A 27,007-nucleotide genomic window follows, 5' to 3' on the forward strand; every position below is an offset into this window, starting at 1 on the left:
CAGCTTTGTTGCCCAGAGCTGGGCCTCTGTGCCCGTCCCACGCAGATCAGGGGTTGAAAACCGGCTGTCTAGGGGCTGTTTCTAGCTGCTCGTGCCCAGAGAGGAACCCAGGCCCTTGGGGGCGGGCTGTACCTGTTGGAATTGGAGCCGTTCAGCTTTGTTGCCCAGAGCTGGGCCTCTGTGCCCGTCCCACGCAGATCAGGGGTTGAAAACCGGCTGTCTAGGGGCTGTTTCTAGCTGCGCGTGCCCAGAGAGGAACACAGGCCCTTGGGGGCGGGCTGTACCTGTTGGAATTGGAGCCGTTCAGCTTTGTTGCCCAGAGCTGGGCCTCTGTGCCCGTCCCACGCAGATCAGGGGTTGAAAACCGGCTGTCTAGGGGCTGTTTCTAGCTGCGCGTGCCCAGAGAGGAACCCAGGCCCTTGGGGGCGGGCTGTACCTGTTGGAATTGGAGCCGTTCAGCTTTGTTGCCCAGAGCTGGGCCTCTGTGCCCGTCCCATGCAGATCAGGGGTTGAAAACCGGCTGTCTAGGGGCTGTTTCTAGCTGCGCGTGCCCAGAGAGGAACCCAGGCCCTTGGGGGCGGGCTGTACCTGTTGGAATTGGAGCCGTTCAGCTTTGTTGCCCAGAGCTGGGCCTCTGTGCCCGTCCCACGCAGATCAGGGGTTGAAAACCGGCTGTCTAGGGGCTGTTTCTAGCTGCGCGTGCCCAGAGAGGAACCCAGGCCCTTGGGGGCGGGCTGCACCTGTTGGAATTGGAGCCGTTCAGCTTTGTTGCCCAGAGCTGGGCCTCTGTGCCCGTCCCACGCAGATCAGGGGTTGAAAACCGGCTGTCTAGGGGCTGTTTCTAGCTGCGCGTGCCCAGAGAGGAACCCAGGCCCTTGGGGGCGGGCTGTACCTGTTGGAATTGGAGCCGTTCAGCTTTGTTGCCCAGAGCTGGGCCTCTGTGCCCGTCCCACGCAGATCAGGGGTTGAAAACCGGCTGTCTAGGGGCTGTTTCTAGCTGCGCGTGCCCAGAGAGGAACCCAGGCCCTTGGGGGCGGGCTGTACCTGTTGGAATTGGAGCCGTTCAGCTTTGTTGCCCAGAGCTGGGCCTCTGTGCCCGTCCCACGCAGATCAGGGGTTGAAAACCGGCTGTCTAGGGGCTGTTTCTAGCTGCGCGTGCCCAGAGAGGAACCCAGGCCCTTGGGGGCGGGCTGCACCTGTTGGAATTGGAGCCGTTCAGCTTTGTTGCCCAGAGCTGGGCCTCTGTGCCCGTCCCACGCAGATCAGGGGTTGAAAACCGGCTGTCTAGGGGCTGTTTCTAGCTGCGCGTGCCCAGAGAGGAACCCAGGCCCTTGGGGGCAGGTTGTACCTGTTGGAATTGGAGCCATTCAGCTTTGTTGCCCAGAGCTGGGCCTCTGTGCCCGTCCCACGCAGATCAGGGGTTGAAAACCGGCTGTCTAGGGGTTGTTTCTAGCTGCGCGTGCCCAGAGAGGAACCCAGGGCCTTGGGGGTGGGCTGTACCTGTTGGAATTGGAGCCGTTCAGCTTTGTTGCCCAGAGCTGGGCCTCTGTGCCCGTCCCACGCAGATCAGGGGTTGAAAACCGGCTGTCTAGGGGCTGTTTCTAGCTGCGCGTGCCCAGAGAGGAACCCAGGCCCTTGGGGGCAGGTTGTACCTGTTGGAATTGGAGCCATTCAGCTTTGTTGCCCAGAGCTGGGCCTCTGTGCCCGTCCCACGCAGATCAGGGGTTGAAAACCGGCTGTCTAGGGGTTGTTTCTAGCTGCGCGTGCCCAGAGAGGAACCCAGGGCCTTGGGGGTGGGCTGTACCTGTTGGAATTGGAGCCGTTCAGCTTTGTTGCCCAGAGCTGGGCCTCTGTGCCCGTCCCACGCAGATCAGGGGTTGAAAACCGGCTGTCTAGGGGCTGTTTCTAGCTGCGCGTGCCCAGAGAGGAACCCAGGCCCTTGGGGGCGGGCTGTACCTGTTGGAATTGGAGCCGTTCAGCTTTGTTGCCCAGAGCTGGGCCTCTGTGCCCGTCCCATGCAGATCAGGGGTTGAAAACCGGCTGTCTAGGGGCTGTTTCTAGCTGCGCGTGCCCAGAGAGGAACCCAGGCCCTTGGGGGCGGGCTGTACCTGTTGGAATTGGAGCCGTTCAGCTTTGTTGCCCAGAGCTGGGCCTCTGTGCCCGTCCCACGCAGATCAGGGGTTGAAAACCGGCTGTCTAGGGGCTGTTTCTAGCTGCGCGTGCCCAGAGAGGAACCCAGGCCCTTGGGGGCGGGCTGCACCTGTTGGAATTGGAGCCGTTCAGCTTTGTTGCCCAGAGCTGGGCCTCTGTGCCCGTCCCACGCAGATCAGGGGTTGAAAACCGGCTGTCTAGGGGCTGTTTCTAGCTGCGCGTGCCCAGAGAGGAACCCAGGCCCTTGGGGGCGGGCTGTACCTGTTGGAATTGGAGCCGTTCAGCTTTGTTGCCCAGAGCTGGGCCTCTGTGCCCGTCCCACGCAGATCAGGGGTTGAAAACCGGCTGTCTAGGGGCTGTTTCTAGCTGCGCGTGCCCAGAGAGGAACCCAGGCCCTTGGGGGCGGGCTGTACCTGTTGGAATTGGAGCCGTTCAGCTTTGTTGCCCAGAGCTGGGCCTCTGTGCCCGTCCCACGCAGATCAGGGGTTGAAAACCGGCTGTCTAGGGGCTGTTTCTAGCTGCGCGTGCCCAGAGAGGAACCCAGGCCCTTGGGGGCGGGCTGCACCTGTTGGAATTGGAGCCGTTCAGCTTTGTTGCCCAGAGCTGGGCCTCTGTGCCCGTCCCACGCAGATCAGGGGTTGAAAACCGGCTGTCTAGGGGCTGTTTCTAGCTGCGCGTGCCCAGAGAGGAACCCAGGCCCTTGGGGGCAGGTTGTACCTGTTGGAATTGGAGCCATTCAGCTTTGTTGCCCAGAGCTGGGCCTCTGTGCCCGTCCCACGCAGATCAGGGGTTGAAAACCGGCTGTCTAGGGGTTGTTTCTAGCTGCGCGTGCCCAGAGAGGAACCCAGGGCCTTGGGGGTGGGCTGTACCTGTTGGAATTGGAGCCGTTCAGCTTTGTTGCCCAGAGCTGGGCCTCTGTGCCCGTCCCACGCAGATCAGGGGTTGAAAACCGGCTGTCTAGGGGCTGTTTCTAGCTGCGCGTGCCCAGAGAGGAACCCAGGCCCTTGGGGGCAGGTTGTACCTGTTGGAATTGGAGCCATTCAGCTTTGTTGCCCAGAGCTGGGCCTCTGTGCCCGTCCCACGCAGATCAGGGGTTGAAAACCGGCTGTCTAGGGGTTGTTTCTAGCTGCGCGTGCCCAGAGAGGAACCCAGGGCCTTGGGGGTGGGCTGTACCTGTTGGAATTGGAGCCGTTCAGCTTTGTTGCCCAGAGCTGGGCCTCTGTGCCCGTCCCACGCAGATCAGGGGTTGAAAACCGGCTGTCTAGGGGCTGTTTCTAGCTGCGCGTGCCCAGAGAGGAACCCAGGCCCTTGGGGGCGGGCTGTACCTGTTGGAATTGGAGCCGTTCAGCTTTGTTGCCCAGAGCTGGGCCTCTGTGCCCGTCCCACGTGGATCAGGGGTTGAAAACCGGCTGCCTAGGGGCTGTTTCTAGCTGCGCGTGCCCAGAGAGGAACCCAGGCCCTTGGGGGCGGGCTGTACCTCTATTAAATATGTTTTAATAGCCATTACAATTTTCCTTAATGAAACATCAAGTGAAAAGAACTGAGTAAATGGTTTTTTAGTAATATGGTAGTAGGTATGGAGATGGGCAGAGTAAATGATCTGTGATTTTATGATTAAGTCTTAATATTTCAGTTCTTCTGTGCTTTTAAACTCTGAGCTCCAAAGATCCTTCTCATTCCCCCCTTTCCTTAGATCTAATAAGAAGATCTAATATGAAGCTCCCCTCCCTCCAACAGGGGACCCATCCCTGGCAGCCGACCTCCACTACTCAACTGCCGCCATGCTCTAGGCCACTTGTTGGAGGCTTGGGCTGAGCATCATGCATGAATAAAGTCCCACAGAACCCAGGTAATGTGGAATTTTGTGACCTTAGACTCTGGGCTCAATGATTCTGCTTTGTGACCAGGGAGCAGAAATGCTCTGCCTGTTTCCCCCAGTGTTTGGGAACCCATAAGCCACTCCCTGCCAGCGCCAGATAATCTCATCAGCCACCCTCCAGAACTCAGGGATGCTTCTCCTGGAAGGGAGCATAAAATGAGGCTCCCATAACCATGCCACCAGACTCTATGCTAGGCTGTTTTCACTCGGGGAGCTCCAGAGTGGGGCAGGCGGGAGCACTCCCCATCCCAAAGGACCAAGTCCTGGCAGCTGACCTCCACTACCCAACCACCATCATGCTCCAGGACGCTTTCTGACACATTATAGGACACTTCCTGCCCATTGTCTATAATTACCACACCATATTTGATGAGGTTCAGACAGTAGACAATAAATCATAGAAAAAAATATATACATATATATACCTCTCAGAGAGTCCAACAAGCTACAGAGAGTATCCCGCCCACATGGGCAGAGCCTGGTAGGCTCTCTGTGGCATATTCGATATGCCAAAAACAGTAACAATAACAGGTCTCATTCCCCTGACCCTGAAAGGGCCTCTGATCGTTGGGGAAGACGAGTAAGGAGAGGATGCTAAAATCTCAGGGCTGGGAGGAATAGAGACATTGCTGGTGCCTCCTGGAGTAAATCGATGAACAGGATGACAGTGATACAGTGATATATATACATATATATTCATATATATCACACACTCACACACACATATATTGGAAGGATTGCAGGAAATTGATTAAGCTCTTCCTTTTATTAATGACTGGTTAGACATTTCTTCCCATTTTTTAAGCTCTGGTAGAGAACCCCAATGACTTGAACTCTGCTAAGAAAGTTTCTCTAAGGGTAGTTTTTTTCCACAAATAGAAAGCTGTGCTCTTTTTCAATATGGTTCCTTTTCCTTTCCCTTTGCTTAAAGTCAAGTGTGTGCGTTGGATTTCCCTAGATGTCCAACACCACTACATCTACAAACACACATACCCATTCACTGTGAGGATGTGGTCAAGCTTTTGGAAGTAAAAATTCATTTTTGGAGTCCACGAGAGGTTTTTTTTTTTTTTAACTCCCTCAGTTGTCCTCTTCAAGCCCCTGACAATTTATCAATTGCCATTGCAGCTTTGTACTGTGGCAATAGTTTTCTTGGAGGTTTCTGCTAGGGGCGTTAGTTGAAATTTTCTCTATTTGTTTGTTTCTTCAAATTTGAGGGGCAGTAGAGCACTTTGACCTCATTTTTCAGTCAGAGCAAGAAAGAGTGGTTGATTTTTTAGGTTCTTCAGCTTTTTTCTTGCCGTTAGACATAACAGTTACTTACAATTTCCTTATGGGCCACAGCCAAAACCAGAAGATGAAACGGACTTTTTGAAAACAACTAGAACTAATTATTCATTTTTTTATTCGTAAGATAGTGGATATTGACAAAAGGTTCGCGATTTATTTTTTTTTCACTTTTAATTTAATCTTGTTGACAATGTTATTGTTGGGATCAGGGTGGGAGTGAGCGTTGGGATCATATTTGGCAGTGCTCAGGGATCACTTCCGACTCTTTGTGCAGTAGTGACTCCTGGTGGTGCTCTTGAGAACTTATGCAATGTCAGAATCAAAATCCAACCTGGCTGGCCAGATGCAAAGCAAACACAATGCCCTGTACTATGTGTTCAGCCTCTAGTTGTACTATTAACATTAGTTATGCAATTACAAATTACAATGACAAATAACCAATTTAGACTTATCTCTGCAAGATTATGATACAAATTTTAGATGCAAAGCAACTCGTCATTATGACATTACATTTCTTTATTATTTGTCAGGAGTTTTATTTTTAAAAAATTAAATTTTTTTGGTTGAATTAAACAGGAAAAAATACATATTTTAGGACATGCTTTAACGCAAATGACAGTGAGAAAAGTTAGGATATAAGATCTGACTGTAAAGAACTAAACATGCTGAAGAATGTGTGTTCGTGGGCTCTCTGTACGGCTCTGTCTCACCGCCAGCATTCGGTGCTCTTGAGCCACTGTGTGTGGCCTAGATCGGGACGACTGTTGGCCAAGAACAGATGAAGGAAGAGGCGAGGGCCAGGCTGGTTGTTCTTAGTAGCAGTTTATTACAAGGAAGTTCATACCATAGAAGAAATTTATGTTATGGAGGGCCCAGGTTCTCTCCAGCACTTGCTCCCCCTTGCTAGTCTGTCCATGGTCCATCTTGCAGCCCTGCTCTCTCCTCTCTCCAGCTCTTTTGCCTCCAACTCCCTTGCAGTCTGGGCTCACACTGCACCCAGTCAGGTAGCAAAATCAATATAAGAAAGCCCTGGCTGAGGGTCCACCTTAAAGGTACTCTAAAGCCCTTCCTGACTGCCCAAGGGCAAAATGCCTCCCAGGGTGTTTTTCTCTTTTCCTCAGTTCAAGAACTATCAACATATCAATACTAGCTATTTTTGTAACAGTAATCTATAACATTGAGACTTGTAGGGCAGCTCTCCTAGGAACAGGCTGCAGAGCTCAGGCCAGATTAATCATTCCTAACCCTAGCAGGGTCCAAATCTACTTATTATTTTTTGGATCATGACAGCATGTGTCCATGACCAAGCTCTTAACTGATAGTTAAGCATTATGGCGCTTTGGCCAGGCCCATCTCGATGTTAGGGTAGCACGTAGCTTACCACTTGCCCTGGTTCCATCCAGTTTCTCATCAGGACCCAGCTTTTGGGGGCGCTAGGAAGTAAAGGCAGCTGAGCCTTAGGTGGGAAAACAGATGCCCAGGAGGGAAATATCACTGAGAGTCACATTACAAAAGCATGTCTTCTTGTGTCCATACAAAAAGGACATTGCTCTGAATAAACTATGCCAAGGATTTAGGGAGAAGAGAAAAACAATATTTACAAGTCAACAGAGCACAAAGAAAAAAGTTACAAATAAACACAGAGGAATGGGAACACTGTGATGGGAGCAACCTAATAAACCTAAACTACCTGAGGCTGTGCAGGAAGGACAGAACAGTGTTATCCTACAGTCTGACAAAGATACAAAGGAATGAAGACAAGCCCTGAACATTTTATTTCTGTTTATACTACCATATATGAATTTACAAGAAATATAGAGAATGCTTACTACTTAATCTTCAACTCCACCAGTTTTGCTATAATAAATAAACTCAACAGGAGTTAGTGCTTTGCTTCATGCTTCTAACATTTAAACTCCAGAATGGAAGCATCTGAAGAAACATATATAGGTCTCTTACACTCTTCTCTAGGTGTCCATCAAGGTGACTTATTTACCATTTCCTTCCCAACAACAACACTGACTCTCAACATCTTATGATTCCCTTTTATTCTAATTAGAAAGGTGTTCAGAAAGGAAGCAGCATAGTCAGAACAACAAATGCCGCTGCACCTTTTGCTCAGGTCTACATGACTGCTGACCTTTCTTCCCCTTTATTATTTGACCTCAAGAAAATATGAATGCTTTCCTTGTCCATGGTGACCTCTTATTGTCTAGTTCTCACTCTCAGAGAACCCAACAGGCTACCGGGTGTGTTCCACCAGCAGGGCAGAGTCTGACATGCTCCCCGTGGCATATTCGATATGCCAAAATCCAGTAACAATTATGGGTTTCATTCCCCTGACCCTGAAAGAACCTCCAATGTGGCACTTGCTAAAATCTCAGTGCTAGGACAAATGGAGATGTTACTGGTGCCTGCTCGAGGAAATCGATGAACAAAGAGATGACAGTGATATAGTGATTCCTTGTCCAAAAATATTAGGTGTTGGAATATATATAGTCAATTCCACACATAGAAACTATTAAATAAATATTTTTTTGGTTGAAATCTAGAGAAAGGAAGGCAGTTCCACAATAACAAGAAAAAAATAGGAGCTGAAGTGATAATACAGTGAGTAAGGCATTTACCTTGTATGATCCCTGGTATCTCACAGGGTTTGCCAAGGACCCCCCAGGAGTAATTCCTGAGTGTAGAGACAGGAGTAACCCTTGAGTATTGCCAGGCATGACCCCAAAAGACCATAAAAAAGGAAAAATGTTCTTTGTGCTCTCTTTGGCAGCACATATACTAATATTGAAACAATACAGAGAAGATTAGCTTGGCCCCTGCATAAGGATAACAAGCAAATCCGTGATGCATTCCATAGTTTTAGGAAAATTGCTTGTATCATTTTTAGTGAATTATTTATAACAAACAATATAAAATAAATTATGTAGGGCCTGCTATTGGGGCAGGCTTGGATGGTGGTTGGGAAAATTCAAAATAATAGTGGTCGGAAGGTGTAATGGTGGTGGGATTGGTATTGGAATATTGAATGTAATAAATTATTGTGAACAACTTTATAATATTAAATTAAGAGTTTTAAAAAATTAAAAGAAACACCTTTTTGTCATTCAAGAAAAAGAAAGAAAGAAGGAAAGAAAGAAAGAAAGAAAGAAAGAAAGAAAGAAAGAAAGAAAGAAGGGGAAGAGGGAGGGAGGGAGGGAGGGAAGGAGGAAGGGAGGGAGGGAGGAAGAAAGAAGCACACAATGGATATCACTTAAATTTACTATTTGGAAGACAGTATACATTTTTAATAGTAAATTTACCACTGGTTATCGTAAACTAGAAATATACATTAGCATATGTATTAAAATAAAATAAAAGTAGTAGCTTTCTGGGTTTATGCTATGTACTAATAGAGAAAGGTAGCATAGAATCTTGCTAGTTGTCACTAACAATCTATATCAAGATAATCAAATACTATTTAAACAAAAATTAAGTGATAAGAGTTGTTTGCTGTGCTTTGGGAGGACGTGTAGAATAAGCATCTTAGCAAAACTCTAAAATTGCTTAGCTTTTTAGAAATTATCTGAACCTGTTCAGTCAGAAAATTGGGCTGCAAGTCCCATGATACTAAATAGTTCTTATAAGACATCAAGAATGAATAGGTTTAAATTGGCTTGGAAATTCTGCAAAACAGCACTTTTTATAGTAGTGGGATATTTCTGACTGACACCTGTCCTAATCCCAGGCCATGCACACAGCTTCATAAAATGTACAGCATCAAATAAATCACCAAACTTTCTGAACTTTGATAAAAGACAAACCTAGATGACTCCATCTGAGAAAATTAAAAATTTAGAGATTGAAGCCAATTTCAATCCTATTACATTGTAAACACCTATTTTTAAGAAGACAGAAGAGTAAATTTTTCTTGTCTCTTCAATTTTTACATGTTCTTTTGGTCTGTATCTGCATACTATATCACACATATAACTCTGTCTCTTTCTGACATGAACATCAGCAACTCTATTACCAGAGTTTCAAAAGTGCCAACCATTATGGGAATGGTACTATTCATATAAAAGCAAAGCCCAGTAACTAATATATATTCCCTTCATTTTCTCCTTAAAGGTTGTTCTAGTTTTCTGTTACACACCTGGTTCCTTCCTTAGCACAACTTCCTGAAGTCTGGTCATAGAGTCATTTGAAAAACAAATAGCCGAAAACTAGTTTGGGCAATGCATTAATATGCTCTGCATTAGGAATGTCTTTCTAAAATTTGCCATTTTAAACTTTGATTAAACTTAAAAACAATTTCCAAGAGAGTAAGAAGTAGAATTCCCTATATTTTTAATTAATGCAAGTAACTAGGAGATACTGATCACTTCCATTAGAAAAAAAATTTTAAAATATTTGTATATCTGAGTATGAATGGAGAATAATCTAACAAAAGGAGAAAGTAGGAATTAATTAATCTAAGAAAAGTAATTATTCAAAAAAGAAGAGAAGTTGTACACTATTCCTATCATGTACATCAGACAGTTAATTGTGCAAGTCAATAAAGTAAATAAGAAACATTCTGTAATTTGTATCAAGCATCTATTTTTTTGGCAAATAGATAATCTGTGTGATAAAGTTGTTTAGGTGAAAATAATTTTTTAAGGATTTAGAGAGATAGTACGGGAGTTACTAAGTCACAGCTATATTAATCCAACCCAGCACCTGTAAATCTGGAAGAGTGTGTCACTTCCTGAGTACCATTTGGAAGGTCTACCTATCCCCAACCCCAAACCACCTCAACTCCCACAAAAAAAACCCCAAAACAATGTACAGTCTCTCAAGTATTCACACTGCAATGTAGAAGTACAGAAATGCAAGTTAATGAAATAAATATAGTATAGTCAAGGGGATATTTCCTTTTTTTTTTGTGGAAAGTGTAAAATATATTTAAAGCTGATATTATTTAGAATTCTATTTTTAAAGGTTTTCATCGATTTATACAAGTACATCATTTTATTTGATGTACTTTATTTGATAGTATCAGAGCAAAAAAAAATGTTTCAAATTCTACAAGCCTGGGCTTCATGCCACATGTATAGTGTTTAGAGAAAATATACATTTCCTCACACATCATAAATCTTTTGATTAATGTCTAGATTGAACTTTCATATCTTAAAAGAACAAGAGCATTTTGCTGGTAATAGACAGCTGATTTAGGGAAAACCCAGTCCTTGCCTGGGATTCTATCAATAAAAGAAAAATAAAAGACACTAGGAAAAGTTATATGATTCACATTTTTGGAAAGTCACTGTTGCTAGTTTCAATTTTCTTCAATTAGGATGGATGTTAGTGAGGATGTTAACCCTGTCATTCTGGCTTAAGTCCAACTTGGATAATTACATTCTGCCTACTTAAATTCTCTTGGAGTCCAAAGAGATCCTTCATTCTCACCTCAAACTGTGATATTACTGTACATAGGTAAAACAGACCACATTTAACCCTGGAGAGGACAGCATTACTATAGAAAACAAACAATTCTTGATCCACTAGAATAGTAGCAATATAAATTCATATTAAGGTAAATTTTTGAACACATACTGCAATAAAGCAAAAAAAAAGTGACATTCTTAGCTAAAGATACAAATTAAATAAATAAATAAGTAAATGGGGGAAAAAAGAAAGGGAAAAAAATTCAATTGAATAAATTGTCTCTGACAGAGTCTACAGTAATGGAAGATTTTTTTTTTTTTTGTAGCTTGCCCTGGCTGGAAATGTAAGATCATTATCATTAGATCTTTAAAATACCAACAAGCAAAATATGAAGAGATTTAAAGTCACCTTTAAAATCACCCCAAAAGTTCAGTCTCAATTATCTACAATCAATGTCATTCTCCTTGGCTAGAAATTGGTACCAGAGAATAAATTCTAAGAAGAGGAAAATTTGAAAGTACAATTGATGCTGACAGTTTATCAATGGAAGTGCATTTCTAAGTCACGCTCATCTATGCAGCAAACCTCTGTTTATTTTTCTGCTCCACCTGCTTTGCACTTTTGCCGCATTTTTTGTAAGGACATTAGATATTGCACAAGAGTAACCTTTACTACAAATACTTCAAAACCTTTTTGTGAGATTTTATTTGGAGATATACATTAAACTCCATGCACTGTGAGATGGCAACTTTTTTTTATAAACACTTAAAAGTGCCTATAAAAATATATTTTCTGTAGTACCTGTGAATAAAATTCCAGAAATTTTATATTCCTTAAAGAGTTTCTGTTTAAAATGAAAGCTTGGTGGCTGGAGAGACAATCCAGGGATTAAGGTTCCTGACTCTCATGCAGCTGACCCTAGTTAGGTTCCCAGAATTGTATATGGTTCCCCGGGCACCAACAGAAGAGATCCCAGAACACTCTAGAGTGTGAACCCCACATCATATATGAATAATATGGTGACAATATGCTTTATATTCAAAAGTATATTATGCATTAAAACTATTTAAAAATTACCATATAATATAAACATTGATTTTGAAATATAATAAATAAATTTGAGAAATTGACAAGAAAAATAACAATGTAAAGCGCTAATATGGAATTGGACAAAGTATAGGTACAAAGGCAAAGGGGGCAAAGAGCACAGACAATTCAATAAAATTAAAAAAGGATAGTTTCAATATCAGAAATTGTAGTTAAATAACTAGCATGTAAAGTTTCAAGGCAATTACATCGTAAAAATGATCACATTCACTATGGATGAGACTGTAATGAGGTAAATACTAATATAATGTTGGAGAAAAATTAAATTAGTTTAATTCATTTAGAAAATGATCTGGCAACATTTTCAAAAGCCTTAAAATGTAACTAGTAATCTCATATCCGGAACTCTAATTTAGGAAAATAGTCCATTTAATATATGAATCTATACAAACAAAGATACTTATTGTGACTAAATTTCAATCAACTAATAAGTAAAAGGAAAATTAAGTACTAAAGTCTCTAAGAGATAAGATTAGGGATTAGCTACATTTGAGAATGCAGAAGGGGCAGTTTTGAAATAGAGAAATATGAAGAAATATGTTTAATCATATTGATTAAGGTAAGGTAAAGGTAAAGGCCCTCCCATTGATCGTCGATTTGCTCGAGCAGGCCCAGTAACGTCTCCATTGGAGACTTTGTTGTTACTGTGTTTGGCATATCAAATACTCTCGGTAGCTTGCTGGGCTCTCCGAGAGGGGCGGAGGAATCGAACTCGGGTCGGCCATGTTGGCCGCTTGTAAGGCGAACGCCCTACCCGCTGTGCTATTGCTCCAGCCCAATCATATTGATTAAATATGTTTATTAGATGAAAGCAGAGACATTGAAAAGTTAGGCAATTTAATACGTGTTTTAGAATCTATAGCAGAGATCTAGATTGAACACAAATTTGGGAGGCACTGTCACTGTCACTGTCATTGTCCTCCCATTGTTCATCGATTTGCTCCAGCAGGCCCAGTAATGTCTCCATTGTGAGACTTATTGTTATTGTGTTTGGCATATCAAGTATGTCACGGGTAACTTGCCAGGCTTTGTCGTGCGGGCAGGATACTCTTGGTAGCTTGCCCGTCTATGAGAGGGGTGGAGGAATCGAACCTGGATTGCCAGGGTCTGCTGCATGCAAGGCAAATGCCCTACCCACTGTGCTATCGCTTCAGCTCCATTGGGAGGCAATAAAAAAAATATTTACGAACTATAAACTTAAATTTTATATAAGAATAAATGAAAAAGAAGCAGTAATCAATATCAATTGTATTACATGATGCTGGTAATCAATATGAAGAACTAGAGCTGATCAATTTATTTAGTAATATGGATGTCATATGTAACTTAAGGAAAAATGTACTTAATGTAGTGGTAGAAATGAAAGCTGGTTTAGACTAATCACATGATAATATGATAAAAGAAGACAGTTATTTGTATCAAATGTTATCACTTCATGATTACAATTAATTTTACCTTACAGTCTGTTACTACCTCTGGTGTTTACATTCTATTTATTCCTTCAACTATATTAAGAAAATGTAACTAAAGCAGGACACACATGTTCGGTTTTAACATACTTGCTTATATTCTCTTATATACATTCTCCATCCCTCCCGGAGAACCCAGCAAGCTACCCATACAGCAAGCTATCCATAAGGCTATCCTACCTGTACGGCAGAGACTGGAAAGCTCCCTGTGGTGTATTCGGTATGCCAAAAACAATAACATTAACAGGTCTCATTCCCCTGACCCCGAAAGAGCCTCCAATAAAGTACTGTTGGGAAGGATGAGTAAGGTGAGGTTGCTAAAATCTCAGGGCTGGGATGAATGGAGACATTACAGGCACCTGTGCGAGCAAATAGATGAACAACAGGATGACAGTGATACACTGTTACTAAGAAAATGTATGTCAAAACTGCATAATCTTTTGAAATGCAATATTGCCACCAGCATAGAAGCTTTTAAGAAAATATGTCTATGTTCTACATATCTTTGCTAGTATCTAGATTTACAGCAGTGCTACTCATAGCATCTTAATAAATATCTCAGAAAAGAAAAAGTGTACAGGCAAACATGCCCCTTAGTAAAGCTGCAAGTAATGGATTATTCCAACTGAAATATGCTGAAACCCAGTTTTAATTTTGAGCTGCACCTATATATATCATTAGCCTTGATATTAGGATTCACCTCTTAGGTTCAATTTCAATGGAGGTGTACAACGAAAAGGTAAACTGATCTTCGAGGCTGCCTTAATTAGACCATCATAGATTGCATATGGGATGGGACTGGAAGAAATTCTACATAGGTCTAAAAAGTTAGTTCCTTTGGAATAATGCTGTAACTTCAAACTTTTTTCCAACCACTATTCCAGATAATGCATTAAATAACCTCTAACACTTTGATAAAGAAATTTTTAAAAGGACAAAAATCCATCCATAAAGACAAGGAAATAAATAAATATCATAACATATGTCCCAAAACTGCTCTAAAAATCTCACCAGTATGTTATGATTTTACTGATTTATTTTCAACTTCATTTTAAATGTATATGAGATTCATTCGAAAACAGCAGCAAACTGCTACACTAAGATGGTGAGCCAAACAAAACATAAAATAAAGAATGAAAATACCACAATGATAAAGTTATTGAAGCAAAAAGGGAAGCTATTTAAATATAAATTATTCAAGTGATAATTTTACTATTTAACACTGTAAAGTATCTTATTTAATATTTCCAATCAGACTGTGAAAAAGAGAAGTTTTAGTTCCTTGTTTTTAAATAAGAAAATTGAGATTTACAGAATTAGAGTTGCTTGCTTAAGGCCCCAATTAGTAAATAATAATGATAATAAAAACCAGCTCCCGGAACTGCGTGGCTGCATTTGCGGCCGTGTGACATCTTATTACAACATCTTATTATCTCATTCCTACTTTGGACAAACTGGCAGGTTACCGAATGTAGCCTGCCCACATGGCAGAATCTGGCAAACTCCCCGTGGCGTACCCAATATGCCAAATACCAGTAACAATGATGGGTCTCATTCTCCTAAAGAGCCTTGAATATAATCTCAGGGCTAGGATGAAGGAGACGTTACTGGGGCCTGCTCGAGTCAATCAACGAATAACAGGATGGTCGTGATTCGTCGTGAATGATAATAGTCCAGTACCTGATTGTCTGACTCCAAAGATGATGTCATTAGACCATCAGAGGTTAGATTACTTAATCACTTCATCCTAAAACCTTATACAATTAAAAAATTTAAAGATCTCAAAACATATTTTAATTACTAGACAGACTGCATGTTTTTTGTGTAATACTCATTTCAACAAATTTGAGTCTATATTCTGGATAAAAAACTGAGTTTAAAATATTTTGATTAAGCACACATGTGCTTTTGTAGTTAAATGAGTCAAATATGAAGTTTTCTCCCTCTCTTGACTAAAATAAAAGTCTAATATCTGATGCTTAGCATATGACCATCATGGCAGAGCCTGGCAAGCTCCCTGTGGTGTGTTTGATATGCCAAAAACAGTAACAATAACAGGTCTCATTCCCCTGACCCTGAAAGAGCCTCCAATACCACAGTTTTGTTGGGAAAGACGAGTAAGGAGAGCTGCTAAAATCTCAGGGCTGGAACGAATGGAGACATTACTGGTGCCTGCTCGAGTAAATTAATGAACAACAGGAAGACAGTGATACAGTGATACAGCGATGACCAACAACATACACTTATAATTGGGAAATAAAAATGCTTATATGCTGCAAAAGTTGTCTTTTATCATCTTTTATGGACAGCCCTCTAAAGAAATAATCTTTTATAGATGTACTCTAAAGAACATTTGAGAGTTTATATATGTATATATGTGTGTGTGTGTGTGTGTGTGTGTGTGTGTGTATATATATATATATATATATATATATATAGAGAGAGAGAGAGAGAGAGAGACTGGAGCTATAGCACAGTTGATAGTAGCTTGCTTGCAAGGCAAATCTTGGCAAGCTCCCAGTGATGTACATTGATAACATATTAATGACCTAAACTTAAAAACAATATCAAGAACATAGCAGTGGATAAAATCACAGTCAAATGAAACATTTCTTGAGAAATAGATTATTATATTTCATTACCCTTTACGGCTACTGAGAGTATCTTGTCCGCACGGCAAAACCTGGCAAGCTACCCGTGACGTATTTGATATGCCAAACACATTAACAAGTTTCACAATGTTATTGTGCCCGCTTGAGCAAATCGATGAACAATGGGAGGATAGTGATAGTGATATATATATATATGTATGTATATTTATATATATGTGTATATTATATCCCTTTTCATTATCAACATTCTGAGAGAAGTTTTATTTAGAAAGTAATTATGTTTGTAGTAATTTGGGAGCATGATTACTTAAATAATATTCAGACTTCTAATAATTAAAAAAATATAAGTCACATTGTCAATTATAAATAGATATTCTTCCCTTATACTTACTTAATTAGAAATTCCTCTTAATGGGGTATGGTGCTGCCAGCAGGTCAATCTGTACCTGTGAGCCGAGTACATCAGCAGCCTGATGGCACCGTCAGACTTTTAGATACCCCAAAATTGCTGTTGTGCCTTTGGCCAGGCCCCAAAAACTTGGGGCAAAGTTTACCAAGAAAATAAACAGCCAAAAGTTAGGTATGTGGGAGACATATCCACAAACCACCTCTGGCTCAGCTATATAATTGGAGGCATGACCTCTCTGGTTCCTGATAGAACTGCTTAATGGCCATGATCCCAGAGACTCAGAAACGAATCTTGGAACCCAAAGGCTTTTGGCAGAAATGCGTCCTGCTCAAGCAGTAGGTTACTGGCACTGGGCCACTCCAGGTGGGAATAGGTTTCGTGCCTTGGACTATTCCCCATGGCGGCCCGGTGACCGCCATCCTCCAGAGGCCACTGGACAGTCAGGCTTGGGCCTGCAGTGACGAGACACATGGGGAGCCTCACCAGATGGGGGTGGAACTGGCCCTTTCCTCCCCATCCCAATGAGATCCCAAGTCGCCACCTACAAACGGCCTCTCTGGCTCCTGATCAAGCTGATTAATGGCCATGATCCCAGAGACTCAGAAACAAATCTCAAAACCCAGCGGCTTTTGGCAGAAATGCATCTGGACCACATACAAGGTGGCTGCCGCCTCAGAGTTTATAGGAAAGCCAGGTATGAGCTGGGGCAACTGCAGTCTCATGGGAAGGGGGGCGGCACCTGCTCGGCCTTTACACCCTACCGAGGTCACGAGTTGCCCTCCACGAGTGGCTCTCCAGCACAGCCATAACACTAGATGCACAGAAACCAATATCATAATTATTTGGTTCTTTGCAGAAATCCAAAATCACGTGGCCGCTATTGCGGCTATGCAACATTATATGATTCTCATAACCAGCTATAAAAAACAAAGTATTTCACAATGCCTTTTCAGCAATTCTGATTGTTGGGGGGAAATGCTAAACAATAATGGTGCATCTTTTGTCGAAATAATGAATGTAATCAATGTAGAGAAGAAGTAAGTAGAAATCATCTGTTTCACAGGCATTGGGAGGGGTGGGGGGGTATATTGGGGTTCTTGGTGTTGAAAAATGAGTGCTGGTGAAGGGAAAGGTGTTTGATCATTGTATGACTCACACTTAAACCTGAAAGCTTTGTAACTTTTCCCACAGTGATTCAATAAATAAATATAAGAAGAAAAAAATTATGAAAAAAAAGTAAGGTGGAGTTCATGCCCAATTCAATCAGCTAATCAGTGGCTGAATAAATAGCAGTATTCCTACATAATAATAATAAAAAAGAAATTCCTCTTAACCTCACTATCTTTATTCTGCCAGGTATGTGGTTTTCCCATATTACAATGTACATGGAAAGAAATCTGGAGAACTTAAGGTAGGTATGTTAATCATGATGAACTTTGTTTTTTACTTTCAGATATAGTCAAAACAAAGTGATATTTTTACTATAATACTGTTTAATCAGAATAATATTATCTTGGTCTGAAAAGTCATGGATTTGCTCCTTGGTCTGCTGATGGTAAACAGTGTCATGTGCCTACAAATACTTGGAAAGAGTCAAAGAAAATAATTATGGAAGTTAAATAATTCCAGCTCTAACTCTCTTTTCATAAACCATGTATTTCCAGGTCAGAATCCAAAGACCAATTTTCCCTTTATACACTCTATTCTCACTTTCACACTTCAGCCATAGTTCCTAAACCTGTATATCAGTTTTGTTTCCTTGTGGGGCAACATTGCTTTTTTCCCCTTCCATGAAAATCACATGAGAAAACCACTAGGGTAAATGGTCAAGTGGATATCACTGAACAACAAGGTCTCTGGAATCCTTTAAGTTTTCCATGACTCCCTCAGCCACTAGCAGTTGCTCCTGCTACCCATGCATATCAACAGCTTCCCCTGCTTTCACAGTGTCTACAAACAATGACATCCTTTATTGAACATGGAATCATTCCAGAAATCTTATACTCTGTAAAATGGATTCTAGGCTTCCCAACACTTAATATCCTGGAATTAGTTCCTGCTTTTTATTTAATAAACAAAACTTTAAAGAACTTTTGCCTTAAGCAAAACTTCAAAAGCAAAATTAATGTCATTAATTTTGAAGAAATTAAGTCATAGTTACGTTTTATTCATAAAATGAAGGCAAGTTTCTATCAAACATTGTGTCACTCACATGCCAACCATTATCCTGGGTATATAGTTATTGCTTTTTGAGGGCGAACTAAACTCCCCTTACTGACAGTAATCAAATAGAAGTATCTAAACCTAACTTGTACCTCATCTTGTTAGTTGCAAATTAAGACACAAAATACTTCTGATACAATTTAGCATGCTAACCTAAATTAAAGGTACAATTATAGTCAAACACAATTCTATTGCTAAATGCAATATTCTTTTAAGCATTCCAAGAATTTGTAATGTAAATTGAATTCTGGTATCAATATCAATAGTTGTTTATCCTGTATTTTAATCCCAATGCAGTAGTCTCAAGGTCTTACAATTTGCATTATTTTATATTACAGGAACAGGTTTCAAAAATGCATTATAAGTTAATAGAATTTACACACTTTACCGAGTTTTGAAGGAAGTAGATCACATTAGGATTTATTGCAGAATGATTTGAGAGCTACCTAGGCTAGTTGAATTAACAAATATAAAGCTCTTCTCTATTAATACTCTAGTCATATGGCTTTTCCAATAGTAAAATACAAAGATTATCAATTATGCAGAGGCACATATCTGCAATGCTTTTGCAATACTTGTCATTATAGCTTTTCAATGCATTTCCAATTATGGATTGCCATTTCTACAATCAATGTGCCAAATTCACAAGAAAAATACCCCATATTCTGCTTGTGTTAACTTTAAGGAGGAAATAAATATCAGATTAAATACTAATTAAATCCTTAAACCATCTAAGAATTTGAGAACAAACTAATTAAATTCAGAAAGATAATTGGATGCTTTTGTTCTACAACATGGAATATTCCTTGACATGGTAGAATCGAGGTTATTTTTTAAATTTTTGTATCTTGCATATTTTCTTCTAGAAATCATCTAACTTATGATCTCGATCAATGTCTTCTTTCAGCTTTCTTTGAGGACTAATTCTTCTATAATGAGAATTAATTTCTTCTTCTATATGCTAACATAAATATCTATATGGAGCATCTATATAAATATATACATATAAATATCTGTTTTGGCATCTTTTACATCATATAATTTCCAGCTATCTACATGCTTCAACAATGACTCATTCTATGGAAGTAGTATGTCTACTCATAAGTAGACCCTTGGTTTTTGTTTGTTTGTTTTTAACAAGACAATAATATGATTTTTTTCCTGTTTAGTATCAGAAATCAGTAAATATTTGTTTCAACATATTCTCTTGCTAGTTCTATTTACAAGAAAATGATTGCCTTGTCTGAGTTGTATTATTTAATCCGCATCTTCCAAAACTATGATGCTATATAAGCCAAGCAATAATCAGGTCTGACATGCGGAAATAATGGAAGAAAAAGGAAAATATTTAGTCATTGTTCAAAATGTAATGGCTTATTTATAAAATCCTTGAAAACAACATGGATGTTTTGCTAATTGTCATGCATTTCATCAACTTTCTGAAATTTTATTCATTCATTTTATAAGCAACATAAGCAAATAATGATCAATTTATATTGCAACTGAAATTCAGTTCTCCTAAATGTCTTAACTTAATGAGACTATGTGCTTATACCCTATTTAAAATAAGATTGATATAAATCTCAGAATTGATCTATTACTAAGTAATAATTACACATAAGTATCAAAATAGTAAATATTAATGATAGAATGCATACCATGTGGGTAAAAAATGAAGTTGTGTTACAGTAAAGCTGGAAGAAAAGATCCTATGATTAGCCAGTTAGAGTTATTTTGTGTGTGAGAGAGAATGATTCTGTATAGAAGCTTTTGCACTAGATTCACTTCTAAATGTTCTTTCAGTTATGGAAAAAGGGAGTACAAGATCAAAGTTTTTCTAAAGTACCGGGAATTATCTGGTATGCCCCTCTTAGATCCTACAAGTTGACAAGATTAGCTACTAACATAGTTCAAAGAGGGAACCAAGCAGAAGAGGAAGTGTTCTGCCAGTGTAGCATGAACTGAAGCTTTGAAGTCTATATTCTGAAATTCTAAATTCTTCATTCTACAGATTATAAATTGGTCCCAAGGAAAAAACTCTACCTTTGTGTAGATATAATACAGTAGAATTCAGAACTAACTTATCTTCACTGTAGACGTCAAATGTTATAATTTCATTTTACTTTATTTCATAATAATTCACATATATGCACATCTAAGTTGAGCTTATATTTATATGAGTATATAGAGTGCTTATAGTAACAGAACACTTTAAAATTACTACCTTTTATCCAAACTTTTACAAGTTTCAATAAGTCTTATACAATCTATTGACTAAAATATACTAGCAGATTGGTTCAGCATTTAAAAAAATAATTGAAATAATATATAATCTCTGAATTTTTAAAATGATATGCAAAACTTTATTAGCTCTAATGCTCTGAATGCTTTTTGTGCTGGTCATCCAGATCTCTTAGTCTTATTTATGTTGACTTTATATCATTGTGTTCTTTCAGTTTGTCCTCACTTAAGCATTTCCTCATCTTGCTGTATAGTGTGAAACAATTTTTCAACACTTTTTCCTGATATTTTCTTTCCTGTTTTGTTTCTCAGCTTACTGCAAAATTATAGACTAGTAAAACAAATAAAGGAATAAGGAAGAAAGGAAACACTTAGAGTTCCATAATCTGGAAACAACCAAACAGTGATTTTTTTTTTAAGAATACGGATATGAGCTACATCCAATGGTGCTCATGGAATATTCTGCCTCAGTGCTCAGGAGTAACTGTAGGTGGTGCTCAATGGACCATTTGTGTGAGCATTCCAACCAAGGGAGAAATCGCCACAGCTGAAAGCCATAAAAATGCCTTACCTCCTGCATTATCTGTCCAGCTCTACAGAGACAGCATTTTGATGACTATTTAAAATAGTTTTTGTTTCATGTGAAATACTGAATTTATCAACCCAGCAAATATATTATTAATATTCCCTATTTATGTGTAGCTTTAACCCATTGTTTCACCTGACATCTTGTACATGTTCTTCCCATTTTTATAAAGAGATCAAGGCATACATTCATTTTCTGCTTTGTACAAGGATATTACCAGGCCTATCACACTATCACTGTCACTGTTCTCCCTTTGTTCATCGATTAGCTCGAGCAGGCCCAATAACGTCTCTATTGGAGACTTTGTTGTTACTGTGTTTGGCATATCGAATGCTGTGCGGGTGAGATACTCTCAGTAGCTTGCGAGGCTCTCCAAGAGGGGTGGAGGAATCGAACTCGGGTCGGCCATGTTGGCTGCGTGCAAGACAAACACCCTACCACTGTGGTATCGCTCCAGCCCTATTACCAGGCCTATCACAATGTTGAAGAAAATGAGGGAAACAATGATTTCTGTAGAATGCTATTGCGATTCTTACCGCATATACTGAATAAAAACTGGCTTGCTACTCAGAACCACATAACTAAAAAATGACTTCACAAACCAGTTTTGGATTCACTCAGCAATCAGGACAAAGGAAGGACAGAAAAGCTTGTCTTACAAAGAAAGGAATCTAAGGAGAAAGAGAGCAGTTGAGGAAAATCACTGTATCTGTATTCTCAAAGAAGACTTCTATGAGGAGGTGATACTGGATCACATATAAAGAACTAAATAAATCTGTTACAGGCCAAATGCACAGCAAAAGTGCTAAATTCTGAAAAACTCTTTAGTTAAGAAAAATCTAGATCTTTGCTGAGGGCATGTGAGTTGTATGAGATAAAATTAAAGGGGCTTTACAGAGAGAAACAGATTCCATTTAACAAAAACTAGATTGCCATGGAATGGATGTAAGTACAGTCTGTGATCTGGTGAGATTGTGTGTGTGTGAGGTTGTGAGTGTGTGTGTGAGTGTGTGTATGAGAGAGAGACAGAGACATACAAAGAGTGAGAGAAAGAGACAGAGATAGAAAGTGAGTCAGATTTTTAGTTTCAGGGTGAGAGAGAGCACTTCTATCACATAGATGAGCCTCTAGATTGCATTCCTCAATACAATGGAGAAAAAAATCCCCAAGGGGGTTTTATATAAACTGTTTAGCATAAAGTAAAACTAGAAGTAGAGAGACCATTTTAGAAGCTTTAGTTGTCAAGAGCTAGTTGTGATTTGGACTTGGTTATTTACAGTAGAGATACAGGGAAGAGAGAAGCTGATTTTTGTTAGACTTTCTAACGTCATAGACTTTAATCTTTACTCTTTTCAGGAGTTTTTTAAGTCACAAATAACAAATAATATAAAGAAAACTGAGACGATTAAGTTTCTATTAGAAAGTATATGAGACTTAGAACATCACGAAAGACCACAATATAATACATAGTAGGATTTGGAATAACTTGTGAAAATTAAATAGTAATACATGGAAGAAATACAAAGGGAATTTGCCTTAACGGGTCACTGTCACTGTCACCATCCTCCCGTTGTTCATTGATTTGCTCGAGCGGGCCCAGTAACATTGTGAGACTTGTTACTGTGTTTGGCATATCAAATACGTCACAGGTAGCTTGCCAGGTTTTGCCGTGCGGACAAGATACTCTCAGTAGCCGTAAAGGGTAATGAAATATAATAATCTATTTCTCAAGAAATGTTTCATTTGACTGTGATTTTATCCACTGCTATGTTCTTGATATTGTTTTTAAGTTTAGGTCATTAATATGTTATCAATGTACTCTCAAAAATAAAACACTATCACTATAGTGCATGTAAAAAATTAAATGCTTACACTTGCTTCCACAGAAAACTAGAATCCTAATCATATTGACTCAGACCATTTAAAGCAATGAGCTAAGAATGTCACTCAAAATTGTGACCTCATTACTGGAAATTTTACTTCGAAGTTCAAGAAAAGTTGGGGCTGTGGAGACTAATTTGAAATTAACAAGCAAGATAACAGGACAGTTTTCTAAAATTTTAGATTGTCTGTGGGGAGGATAGACATGAAAGCTAGCATTATTTGGCTCTATTTCAAAAGGTATATCAAACTCAGTTACTTAGGACTGATTATACACTGAAATAACAGTGTCTTGACTCTTCTCCCTTATAAATTCTAAAATTAAAACATTCATTAGTCTTTAAAATGCTTGTCTAAACTTCACATTGATGTGTGATTACTCCTTTGGATAAAATGAACAGAGCTCATTGTTGTCATCTAAAGACATTACAAATTGGTTTTAAATATACACCAAGTAATAACTAATGTCTCATGTTTTTCTAGATTGTATAAAAAGAATTGTCTTCAATGCTAAAACGTATCTCTAGATTCAAATTTTGGATAATAACTCTGGTAATTTCAAAATATGGTCTTATAAGACATATGACCTTCTAAAGTTTACTTTATCATTCCCTGAAAATAAACTCTGTATTCCTCAAGTATGTTTACATTTATGTCCACTACCTATTATATCACTTGATCACTTGACATCCCATTACTCATCGATTTACTGGGTGCCAGTAACCAATCATACAATTAACTATAATTATGACTCAGACATTTGAAGAATAGAAAATAATTTGGTTCATCCTTTAGTATTTTTCATGTACAGGCAAATCCTAAAGTCTAGAACAAGGCATAACTATCCAGCTAATGGTTGAACTACTTAGGTTTTGAATGTACTTCAGTCCAGGAATTCATAATTTTCTTATAGGCTCAAGAATAAAAATAAGTATAGGATATTTCTTTCAGCAATCTATTGTTCCTAAACAATTCTTTGTGTATCAATTGTAATATGTAAGCTACAAAATAACTAAATTTTACTCAATAATACTAATTTAGTTGTGAATTTCTTTGATTAACCACCATATATTTTCTTCAATAGTTTTCACAGGGATCCAAGAGTATACTTTTTTGATATAGGTTATTCTTTACTCAATAAGGATGGTCTAGCAGAAAATACATGAAACGACTACCCCATAAGGTGAAAGTTGTTAAATGCCAATAACTTAATGTATAATAGTTCAACTTAATTAAATGGTATTACATCTCTATAATGTTCTCTGTTCCTTAGTTTATCAGTTACTATTCATTAATTTTTATCTTTTAATTGTGCCATAGTTAAGATCATTGATTTTTTCCTATATTTCCAATACTGTTATTGTAAGCATACATATACACACAGAGTTCCGTTTTTCTTAATTTGTAGTCTACCCAATTTGCTCGAGCGGGCCCAGTAACGTCTCCATTGGAGACTTTTGTTGTTACTGTGTCTGGCATATAGAATACTCTCGGTAGCTTGCCGGGCTCTCCGAGAGGGGCGGAGGAATCGAACTCGGGTCGGCCATGTTGGCCGCTTGTAAGGCGAACGCCCTACCCGCTGTGCTATCGCTCCAGCCCAGACACAGTAACAACAAAGTCTCCAATGGAGACGTTACTGGGCCCGCTCGAGCAAATCGACGATCAACGGGAGGGCCTTTACCCAATAGTTCCTTGAATTCAAGAATATATTTCCTTGTAAATCATTGTTTTCTTTCATCATTTATGCTTTTAATGGACTTTTTATGCATTTATACTTTCATAGTATTCAATCATTTCCTCGTATTAACCATTTGATCATATTCAAATTTTTTTAAGTCACAAAAACATTTTCTATTTACTACAGTGCAATCTCTTTTCTTCTCCTTGGTCTTAAGTGTGCAGCAATTTATGATAAACAATTGCTAAGTTGACTAGGAGCCTGGAAACTAAAAAGTTATTGCATATTAAATATTTAAACAGTTATAAACATTTGTAAACTTAAAGCCTTATTAGAAATTATTATAAGAGATTTAAACAGACAAAATATTGTTAAAGCTCAGATCTTTTTTTTTTCTACTCAGGTTATTTTTCACAGTTTTGTAATGACATTATGATGAGAATCAGTATGTTTAGAGAAATTTGTTACTTGTGACTAACTTTTTAAATGGTATTTGAACATTACTATGATTTGCTCAGTTGTAAAACTTTCAAAACTCCATATGATTCACCAGAGGCCATTGGACAGTCAGGCTTGGGCCCGCAGTGATGAAATTTGTTGGGCTTCACAGGATGGGGGTGGAGCAGGGCCTGTCCTCCCCACCCCAAGGAGACCCCAAGTCACCACCCACAAACGACCTCTATAGCTCCTGATCAAGCTGCTTAATGGCCTTGATCCCAGAGACTCAGAAACAAATCTCGAAACCCAGAGGCTTTTGGCAGAAATGTGTCCAGACCCCGCAGTAGGTTACTGTAGCTGGGCCACCCAGGGGGGAATGGGTGTTGTCCCTCCGCCTGCTCCCCCTTGGCGGCTAGGTGGTCGTCGTCCTCCAGAGGCTATTGGACAGTCAGGTCTGGGCCCCCAGTGATGAAACTTGTTGGGCCTCACAGGATGGGGGTGGAGCCGGTCCTGGTCTCCCCGTCCCAACAAGACCCCAAGTCATCGCCCACGAACGGCCTCTCTGGCTCCTGATCAAGCTGCTCAACGACCATAATCCCAAAGACTCAGGAACAAATCTCGAAACCCAGTAGCTTTTGGCAGATATCCCTCCAGATTTAAGTGTTAAAATTTCAGAATTTCAAAATCACATGGCCCTACTGCAGCCACACAACATCATATGTTATTCATAACCAGCAATAGAACACCAATTGTCTACTGTTGCCTTTTCAGCAGATCTGAGTGTTGGGGTAAAATCTCAAATAATAATGGTGGGTCTGGTGTCAAAATATTTAATGTGATCAAAGTAGAGAGAGAGAGTAATGTGGAAATCATCTGCCCCACAGGTAGGGAGAGGGTGTGGGATGGGGGTATACTGGGGTATTTGATGGTGGAGAATGGGCACTGGTGTAGGTACAGGTGTTTCATTGTATGACCGAGACTTAGGCCCGAAAGCTTTATAAATGCTCTCACGGTGATTCAATAAATAAAATTATTAAAAATGAAAAAAAAAAACAAAAAATCTCCATATGATTCAGACTATATTGGATTTCAAGATTTAAAATACAACACATCTGTCAATAAATTATGTGTATTTGAGAATTAGAACAGTCACATGCAGTAAAAAATATGTCTGGAAATTACTGGAAGTTTCCCAGTAGCATTTTTTCAAGTTGTATTTGTCAGTTCCTTGCTTTATATTTTATATCAAAGATCACATTAGGGGAACTTTTTAGTATGAATATGTTGAGACCATATTGCCTCTGCTTTTGATGCTAAGACAAAATAAAAAGTTAAATAAACTGCCCACGTATGATGGGGTAAATGTTTCTTTTCAAGCATGAGGTCATCTGCTTTCAAAAATTCATGCTTTATTATTAAATTTTTGACAAATCGTTATGTCATTAATAGAAAATGTATTTAAGAGCTCTCTAATCATGTTTTAAAAAGGTTCTCTATGAAAACAGACTGTTGAGAATATGCAATTTAAAAGTCAATATTTTCTCAAAGGGTTCTCAATAAATGTTAGCTGTTGTTGCAGTTTATAAAGTAAATCATAGTTGTAGTTTAAAAATATTGAAGGGTTGGGG

The 27,007-nt window shown here is 39.7% G+C and overlaps 1 non-coding gene across 1 annotated transcript; it reads left to right on the forward strand.

Moving 5' to 3' along the window:
* Window positions 1-8,083: 8,083 nt before the first annotated feature.
* LOC130019885 (U6 spliceosomal RNA) lies at window positions 8,084-8,190 on the forward strand. Its single transcript, XR_008791938.1, has one exon. It is a non-coding gene; the product is annotated as a U6 spliceosomal RNA (small nuclear RNA).
* Window positions 8,191-27,007: the final 18,817 nt, after the last annotated feature.

Source organism: Sorex fumeus, unplaced genomic scaffold, assembly GCF_029834395.1.
Source record: "Sorex fumeus unplaced genomic scaffold, SorFum_2.1 ptg000009l, whole genome shotgun sequence".
Lineage (NCBI taxonomy): Eukaryota > Metazoa > Chordata > Mammalia > Eulipotyphla > Soricidae > Sorex > Sorex fumeus.